Below are 10,925 nucleotides of genomic sequence, written 5' to 3' on the forward strand. Positions count from 1 at the left end.
AATCATTAGAATATTTTGTTATTAGGACTACAAAAATTGTATTCATGGATTAATTTTGGATTTGATTCTGTATAAATCATAAGTTCATATTTTTTTCATTTTTACAGAACTTTTACAGGAAAATAAATTATTTTTTCAAAGCTTGTTGTTTTCACTCTTTCTTGTGTTACTGTTTATTCGAGCCTAAACATGTGACATAAGACAACATGTGAATGACATTATTGCAATGTGAAGAACAGGTTAGATACCTTGCCCTGTTATGGTTGTTTTACAGTTGCTGCTATATCAATCTCTTACTTTTCATGTTCTGGTGGAATATACTAAAGTTATACCCTCCATTTGACCCAAGGTATCTTGGAAACTAATACTACGGGGTGTTAATCTATTTGAAAGAATGAAATAATGGAAACAATGGGATACAAGAACATTAACATTTTTTAATGGTATCAAAGGTTGCACTAGATGACCTAGACACATTGAATGAAATATCCACACATGTTCTCTGAAAGTAAAAGGCACAGTCAAGCCATATATAATCACTTTTTTTCATAACAACACACACATTCATACCAAATGACTGCAATATCTTAATTGCTTATGTCTGACATGCAGCCTGACAGGTACAAGAAAACACTTTACCAGTTATTCCTGTCTCACTGATTCCACATAACCATTTATTCCTTTCTGTCACTGTTTCCACATTACCATTTCTTCCAACTTCTCACTGTTTAAACATCAATATGTTGGTCAGAATGGCAAATTACATTGCTGAGAGGCAGACCATATTTCCAAACCTGACTGTTTACAACAGGAGTTCTCTGTATTCTGAAATATGAAAATCTGATGATTTTAATTAACACTAATAAAGGATACATCAGTATTAAATTGACTTTAAATTCCATCCCTGCCCTAGTTACTTATATTTGTATATTCAACTATCATGATTAAAATTTTTTTTATATGTTTAGCCTGCTATCTCAAATGTTGGTGAAAATAAAGTTTTGTTTGCTTTTGTGGGATTTTATGACATTTATCAGCACAAGACAGACTATGCATGTTGGCCAGTATATCTGGAAAAGGAAGTACACAGGAGGACCTCTTTGAGAAACATGATGGGACTCCTAGTAATCTTTCTAACAAAAACACTATAGTAAAGCCATGGGACTCTACTGGCAATCTTTCTCAAGTAAACACTAAAGTCAAGCCATGGGACTCAATAAAAATTTTTTTGACATTAGTCTAAAATAAAAATTTTAACATTAGTCTTGTATAGAATTTTCAACTTTAGTCTAATGGAGAGATTTTAATTTAGCCTGATACAGAACTTTAAATAATAAATTCTAATAAAGCTTTTTTTAAATTTAGACTAATATAGATTTGTAATTTTAGTCTAATACATAATTTTTAATTTAGTCTAACATATAGTTTTTAATATTAGTCTAATATAGAATTTTTAATATTAGCTTAATATTGAATTTGTAATTTAGTCTAATATATAATTTTTAATTTAGAAAAATATTGAATTTTCAATTTTATTCTAATAGAGACTTTTCAACAGATTCTTTTTTTATGTATTTGTAATTTTAGCCTGATATAGAATTTTAATTTTAGTCTAATATAGAATTATTTTTAATCTAATATAGAATTTTTCCAATATTATTATAGTATGACAGTTTTAATTTAATTAAAATATATAAATTTTAACTTTAGTCTAATATATAAATTTTAATTTTAGTTGACCTTGGAATGTTTTACCTTTAGTCTAATAGAGAAATTGTATATTATATATTTTTGTTAGCTTTAGTCCAATATAGATTTTTTTAAATTTTAGTTTAAGATGCTGTGTGATTTCAGTCTTAAATAAAGTTTTTACTTTTAGTCAATTATATAAATTTTTAATTTGAGTCTAAGATAAGATCTAAAATTTTAGTATATTATTGAATTTTTAATTTTAGTCTAATATAGCACTTTTAATTTTCCTTGCTTAAAGAATGTTTTTACATGGTAGTTAAATATAGGATGCTTAATTTTGATATAATACAGGGTTTTCATTGTAGTATAATATATCATTTTTTATTTGGTCTAATACAGAATTTATTTTTAGTCAAATACAATTTTTTTAATTTAGTCTAATGCAGAATTTTTAATTTAGTTCAACATATAATTTTTTAAATTAGTCTAAAATATAGTTTTTAATTTTATTCGCATAAATTCTATAAATTTAATCTAATACATAACTTTCATTTTTGGTCTAATATAGAATTTGTAATATTAGTCTAATACAGATTTGATAATTTAGTCTAATATATAAATTTTAATTCTAGCCTACAATAGAAATTTTAATTTTAGCCCCATATGGAATTTTTAATTTTATTCTAATATAAATCATTTAATATTAATCTAAAAAGAATTGAGTTTGAGTCTAATTTAGAATCTGTAATTTTAGTCTTATATAGAATTTCTAATTTTAGTCTAATAAAGAATTTTTATTTTTGTTTGATATATAATTTATAATTTAGTCTAATACAGAATTTTTAATTTGTAAATTTAGTTAATTATATCATTTTTTTTATTTTAGTCTAGTATATAATTTTTAATTTTAGTCTAATACAGTTTAATTTTAGTCTGATATAGAGTTGTTTTTTTATAGCGATTTAAATAATTTTGACATTTTAGCCCAATATAGGATTTTTAATTTTAACCTACTAAAGATTTTTTTAAAATTTTAGTCTAATACAGCATTCTTAATTTTTTGAATAATGAACTTTTTGCATCTTAGTAAAATATAGGATTTTTAATTTTAGCCTAATATAGGATTTTTAATTTTAGTTTAACATAGACTATTCAGTTTTAACTGATAAATAATTTTACATTTTAGTCCAATATAATATTTTAATTTTAGTTAAATATATAATGTTTAATTTAGTCTAATATAGCATTTTTAAAATTAGTCTAATTTACAATTTTTGATATTGGTCTAATATAAAGTATTTATAATTTTTTTCTAATATTAGAATGTTAGTTTTGGAATAATATATAACTTTGTTAATTTAGTCAATTATAGAATTTATAATTTTTTTATAATACAGAAATTTTAATTTACTCTAATACAGAATTTTTACTTAAATGTCTCCAGTGGCCTAGTGGCTAGAGCATCTGCCTTGGATGCAGGAGGTCGTGTGTTCAATCCCCGGCCGAGTCATACCAAAGACTTACAAAAATGGTACTAACTGCTGCCTTGCTTGGTGCTCAGCATTAAGAGGTTAATATTAGGACTGGTCAGCCTGGTGTCAGGATAATGTGACTGGATGGGGGCATCATGCTACATGTCTGTGGCATGATGCCCCCAGTCCTAGACATCACTATAATCTGCCACACTGCAAACATGGTAGCGATATGACTGAAAAAATTGTTAAAGCTATGTTAAAAATCCAAGTCTCACACACACACACATATAAAGATTATAATATTGGTCTAATAAAATTTTGAGTTTGAGTCTAATTTAGAATCTGTAATTTTAATCTTATATATAATTTCCAATTTTAGTCAAATACAGAATTTATATTTTTAGTCAAATATAAATTTTAATTTTTGTTCAATTTAGATTTTTGAATTTAGTCTAATACATAATTTGTAAATTTAGTTGATTATATACATGTTTTTGTTTTTTTTAGTCTAATATAGAATTTTTAATTTTAGTCTAATATAGAATGTTTAAGTTTAGTCTAATATAGAATTTCTAATTTGAGTCTAATATAGGGTTTTTAATTTTAGTCTAATATAGTTTTTAATTTATAACTGTTTATATAATTTTGACATTTCAGTCCAATATATTTTGTTTACATTTTAATCTAATAAAAAAGTTTAAAAATTTTAGTCTAATATAGCATTCTTAATCTTTTTTTATATTGTGAATATACCCAAATACAATGCATATAACCTAATATAGTAAGTGAATAATCTTCATAGGGTGGGTGGGTGTGGTATACCCAAATATCATGCAATGAACCTAATTACAGTAAGTGAATAGGCTTCATAGGGTGGGTGGGTGTGGTATACCCAAATATCATGCAATGAACCTAATTACAGTAAGTGGATAGGCTTCATAGGGTGGGTGGGTGTGGTATACCCAAATATCATGCAATGAACCTAATTACAGTAAGTGAATAGGCTTCATAGGGTGGGTGGATGTGATATACCCAAGTAGCATGCAATGAACCTAATTACAGTAAGTGAATAGGCTTCATAGGGTGGGTGGGTGTGATATACCCAGGTATCATGCAATGAACCTAATACAGTAAGTGAATAGGCTTCATAGGGTGGGTGGGTGTGGTATACCCAAGTATCATGCAATGAACCTAATTACAGTAAGTGAATAGGCTTCATAGGGTGGGTGGGTGTGATATACCCAGGTATCATGCAATGAACCTAATACAGTAAGTTAATAGGCTTCATAGGGTGGGTGGGTGTGGTATACCCAAGTATCATGCAATGAACCTAATACAGTAAGTGAATAGGCTTCATATGGTGGGTTGTTGTGGTATACACAAATATCATGCATAGAACCTAATACAATAAGTAGGAAAATTCAACATAATGTACTTTAATAACCTGTTTTGCTGACAAGATGTTTTAAGAGCTAAAATAGGCAATTTGATATTACATTTTATGTCCAACAGATAACAACATAGAGATAGAAATGAGAAATTGTTTTGTAATTATCCTGTTGCATGAAGACAAGATAAGATTCAGGTTAATTACTGATAAATGAAAAGCAATCCCGGATCAGAACACAGTTCATCTTTTTGAAAAGATATGAGTTACACTGAACATTTTCATCTCACTATCAACAGATATGAATTACACTGAATATTTTCAATTTTGTGAAAAGATACAAGATACACTGAACATATTCTTCTTTGTGAAAAGATACATGTTATATTGCTTTCATTTGAGTATGAATAAACTGACTGGCCTGCCTACATATCTACTGAAGGGGCCCCAAGTGGCCAAGTGGTCTAAAGCACTCTCCATTATGGATCATTGCCATCTCACCTCTGTCTGCATGGGTTTGAGTCTCTGATTCAGCCAATGTGGGTATGTGAGAAAGCTTGCCAGTAGCTTCTCATGAGTTGGTGGTTCTTTCCGGGGCTTTCCCAGGTTCTTCCTCCACCATTAATATTAACCGCCATGTATAGGCTATCGTGTGCTGAAAAATGGTGTTAAACCTTACAACAACAACAACAACATGTCTACTGAAATAGTATGAATACACTGACTGGTCTGCATACGTATCTACTAAAATAATATGAATAAACTCACTGGTCTCCAAACATATCTACTGCAATAGTATGAATACACTGACTGGTCTGCATACATATCTACTCAAATAGTATGAATACACTGACTGGTCTGCATACATATCTACTCAAATAGTATGAATACACTGACTGGTCTGCATACATATCTACTCAAATAGTATGAATACACTGACTGGTCTGCATACATATCTACTCAAATAGTATGAATACACTGACTGGTCTGCATACATATCTACTGCAATAGTATGAATACACTGACTGGTCTCCAAACATATCTACTGCAATAGTATGAATACACTGACTGGTCTGCATACATATCTACTCAAATAGTATGAATACACTGACTGGTCTGCATACATATCTACTCAAATAGTATGAATACACTGACTGGTCTGCATACATATCTACTCAAATAGTATGAATACACTGACTGGTCTGCATACACATCTACTACCACAGTATGAATACACTGACTGGTCTGCATATATATCTACTTAGGAATACAAGGACTGGTATGTATACATATTTACTGAAAACAGTGAGAATACAATGACTGTTCTGCATCCCTATCTAGTAAAGCTAGCGACAATACAAGAATTGGTCTGCATGCCTATCTAATGAAAATGGTGTCAGTCACAATGAGTGGTCTGTATAAATAACTTAATATGGCTGTCTTAAGTACAAAATTTGATTGCATTCTGTTGAAACATGTGTCAGACTATTTGTTGTTATATTATGTTACAGCAAGCACAAAATTAAAATAAAAGAAGAGCAAACTGACAAAAATCTCCAGAGCAATTCAGTTTTCTGATACATGTAATAGTGCATCTTCAAATGACCACAACATCAATTTGTCAAAATACTGAAACTACTTGTAATCAATCCATTTAATGGTGAGACAAAAATAACAATAACTATGACAATAATCGTTATTTGCCATTATGTTCAATTTCAGATGATAACCATGCCATGCACAATTTTGCATGATGATCTGATGACATCTGTAAGACTAGTTGTATTCTCAAGATTCTGCCATTCAGCTCCAAGTCATAAAGCATTGACACTGATCTGCTGATACAGTGTCTGATGGTAAATCTGGGTCTGTGATATTCATTTGAAATCATAATGACAAGCATTGAATGCATCAAGTTATAACAGGTAAGGGTCTATGATGTTGATTTGAAACCACAATAACAAACACAAACATTATACACAATGATCTGCTAGTGCATCAAGCAATGGTAGGTAAGGGTCTATGATGTTGATTTGAAACCACAATAACAAACACAAACACTGTACACACTGATCTGCTAGTGCATCAAGCAATGACAGGTAAGGATCTATGATGTTGATTTGAAACCACAATAACAAACACAAACACTATACACACTGATCTGCTAGTGCATCAAGCAATGGTAGGTAAGGGTCTATGATGATAATTGGAAACCATAATATCAAACAGAAACAGAAACATATACACTGATCTACTGGTTCATCAAGCAGTGACAGGTAGGGGTCTCTGGTGTTAATTTGAAACCATAATAACACTAGGTACATGTACACTGGTCTAGCGGTGCATTAAGTGATGGCAGGCAAGTGTCTACAGTGTTCATTTAAAAAAGCAATAATGAAACCTACAGACACCAGTCTATTGACACATCAAGTGTGGAAGGTAAATACTGTTTAGAGAGGTGTGTAAGCTATATCCAGACAGGTATGGTACATGAGATTAGTAACATATCCTTTTGGACAATGTATGTACAATACCTGTACACCAAATTTAGGTCAGTCAAATTTGTTTAACTGCTGACTTTGAAACTGATACTTGATACAGTACTCCCTTATTAGAACCCTGCAGATGGGAGTCATGCAAAGACCATGTACTGAATGTATGTGAAGTTCATATATATATATATATATATATATATATATATATATATATATATATATATATATATATATATATATATATATATATATATAAAAAGAAGAATAATCACACCCACCCTTTACAAAAAGTGACAAAGTGACCAACTTCTCGGCACTGTGTACCAAAGGAGTACTGTGCATTAGCAATGTATGTATGTATGTATGTAGTCGTAATCTATGTATGTATGTATGTAGTCGTAGTCTATGTATGTATGTATGTATGTAGTCGTAGTCTATGTACATGTATGTATGTATGTATGTATGTAGTCATAATCTATGTATGTATGTATGTAGTCGTAGTCTATGTATGTATGTATGTATGTATGTATGTATGTATGTATGTATGTATGTATGTATGTATGTAGTCGTAGTCTGTATGTATGTATGTAGTCGTAGTCTGTATGTATGTATGTAGTCGTAGTCTATGTATGTATGTATGTATGTATGTATGTATGTAGTCGTAGTCTGTATGTATGTATGTAGTCGTAGTCTATGTATGTATGTATGTATGTATGTATGTAGTCGTAGTCTGTATGCATGTATGTAGTCGTAGTCTATGTATGTATGTATGTATGTATGTATGTATGTATGTATGTATGTAGTCGTAGTATGTATGTATGTATGTATGTATGTATGTATGTATGTAGTCGTAGTCTATGTATGTATGTATGTAGTCGTAGTCTATGTATGTATGTATGTATGTATGTAGTCATAGTATGTATGTATGTATGTAGTCGTAGTCTATGTATGTATGTATGTAGTCGTAGTCTATGTATGTATATATGTATGTATGTATGTATGTATGTAGTCGTAGTCTATGTATGTATGTATGTAGTCAAAGTCTATGTATGTATGTATGTATGTAGTCGTAGTCTATGTATGTATATATGTATGTAGTCGTAGTCTATGTATGTATGTATGTATGTATGTATATATGTATGTATGTATGTATGTAGTCGTAGTATGTATGTGTGTATGTAGTTGTAGTCTATGTATGTATGTATGTAGTCGTAGTCTATGTATGTATGTATGTATATATGTAGTCGTAGTCTATGTATGTATGTATGTATGTAGTCGTAGTCTATGTACATGTATGTATGTATGTATGTATGTATGTATGTGGATGGCTGGATGGATACATGGAGAAGCCGATAAAACATATTTGTGAAAGCAAAAATAATAATTACAAAAGTTCTATAATAAACATAATTTATAATAGAAATTACCAATATTTAGATTGTGAATATAGTACAACTGATGAACTCCCTAATTAGTGTTTGACTCCCAAATCAATAGCCTGTATTACTGCATTGTGTCATAACACATGTACAGATAAAATATGTACAAGCAGTATATTACAACATTCTCAAACTTGACTCCAAAGGATAGAGATGAATAAATGCTGTGTCACTATTTCCTACTTAACACTAACAGATGGGATTAAATAGATGGAGTACATCATAAGATCCTAAGACCTGACACTTAAGGATGGGATTAAATAGATGGAGTACATGATACGATCCTCAGACCTGGCACTAAGAGATGGGATTAAATAGATGGAGTATATCATAAGATCCTCAGACCTGACACTAAGATATGGGATTAAATAGATGGAGTATATCATAAGATCCTCAGACCTGGCACTAAGAGATGGGATTAAATAGATGGAGTACATCATAAGATCCTCAGACCTGACACTAAGAGATGGGATTAAATAGATGGACTATATCATAAGATCCTAAGACCTGACACTTAAGGATGGGATTAAATAGATGGAGTACATGATACGATCCTCAGACCTGACACTAAGAGATGGGATTAAATAGATGGAGTACATCATAAGATCTTCAGACCTGACACTAAAGGATGTGGATGAATACATGGAGTACATCCAAGATTCCCAAACTTAAAATGACTAAAAGAGTCCATGTCTATAGCATACACTATGGCTTCCTGCTATTAATACATGTGAAGTCTGGTCCAAAATCATTTTAAAATTGTCAGTTCAATTGATTAATCCATATGACATATTTAGTACTTCAAGTGGACCCCAAGTTTGTTACAGCTGAAAATTGTTTTAAAAGTGTCAGTTTTTAGTTTTATCAGTTCATACAGCTGCTAATTAAAGCTTTCTGAAAAGTTATCATCAGACAGAGCTTTGTAATAATTAAACATGGGATACATTTTGAAGAAGCATGGAATGCTTTGTCATTAAGCATATACATATTATGGGATAAATATAGTATTTCATGGGGTGGATCCAAGCATAATATAGGAGGTCAGATAAAGTTAGATGACTGCATTACATTATTTATCTAGTGATAATCCAAGATTAATTGTAGATTCTGAATCTCTCCTTTAAAAAAAAAAAACCTGGCACACATTTACCGAGGATATTGCTTTTAATAACAATTCCACCCCAACCATTTCAGAGATATTCAGCTGGCTGCCATGACTGCGCCAACATATTCAAAGATATTCTGCTGTCTGCTTTGACCATCACAACTTTTTCACAGAGTTATTCAGATGCATGTCTTGACCATCCAAATCTATTCACAAAGTTATTCAGCTGGCTGCCTTGTCCCCACCAACCCATTCACAGAGTTATTCAGCTGGCTGCCTTGTCCCCACCAACCCATTCACAGAGTTATTCAGCTGGCCGCCTTGTCCCCACCAACCCATTCACAGAGTTATTCAGCTGGCTGCCTTGTCCACACAAACCTATTCAGAGAGTTATTCAGCTGGTCACCTTGGCCACCCCAACCCATTCTCAGAGTTATTCAGCTGGCTGCCTTGTCCACCTCAACCCATTCACAGAGTTATTCAGCTGGCTGTCTTGACCACTCCAACCCATTCACATAGTTATTCAGCTGGCTGCCGGGTCCACACTAACCCATTCACAGAGTTATTCAGCTGTCTGTATTGACCACCCCTACCCATTCACAGAGTTATTCAGCTCGCTGCTTTGACCATCCCAAACCATTGAAAGAGTTATTCGTCTGACTGCCATGACTCCCCAATCATGTTCAGAGTTATATTCAGTTGGCTGTGTAGACCATCCCAACCTATTCACATAGTTATTCAGCTGGCTGCCTTTTCTTCACCAAACTATTCAGAGTTTTATTCATCTGACTGTCTTGATCACCCCAAACCTATTCACAGAGTTATTCATCTAGCTGCCATGATGCTCCAACCTATTCACAGAGTTACTGAGCTGGCTGCCATAACCTCTCCAACCTATTCAGGGGTATTCAGCTGATTGTCTTGACCACCCCAACCTATTCACAGAGTTATCCAGCTGGCTGCCTTGTATACACCAAACTATTCAGATTTTTATTCATCTGGCTGTCTTGACCACCCCCAACCTATTCACAGAGTTATTTGGCTGGCTGCCATGATGCTCCAACCCATTCAGAGTTATTCAGCTGGTTGTTGTGACCACCCCAACTTATTCACAGAGTTATTCAGCTAGCTGCTTTGACCTCCCCAACCCTTTTACAGAGCTATTCAGCTGACTGCCATATGATGGCCAAATCTTTTGAGAGTTATTCAGCTGGCTGCATTAACCACCCCAAACTATTCAGAATTATTTAGCTGGATTTCTTGTCCACACCAACTTTTTCACATTGCTATTCAGATGCATGCCTGATATAATCATGGAATAAATATGACCTG

The 10,925-nt window shown here is 32.1% G+C and overlaps 1 long non-coding RNA gene across 1 annotated transcript; it reads right to left on the reverse strand.

Annotated features, from left to right (window-relative positions):
* Positions 1-417: 417 nt before the first annotated feature.
* On the reverse strand, positions 418-5,459 carry LOC149774173 (uncharacterized). The gene is made up of 2 exons (XR_016417066.1): positions 5,323-5,459; positions 418-825 (listed from the first exon to the last, which is right to left on the reverse strand). It is a non-coding gene; the product is annotated as an uncharacterized LOC149774173 (long non-coding RNA).
* Positions 5,460-10,925: the final 5,466 nt, after the last annotated feature.

This window comes from Sinohyriopsis cumingii, unplaced genomic scaffold (genome assembly GCF_028554795.1).
Source record: "Sinohyriopsis cumingii isolate HCF-2022 unplaced genomic scaffold, ASM2855479v2 utg000426l, whole genome shotgun sequence".
Classification (NCBI taxonomy): Eukaryota; Metazoa; Mollusca; class Bivalvia; order Unionida; family Unionidae; genus Sinohyriopsis; species Sinohyriopsis cumingii.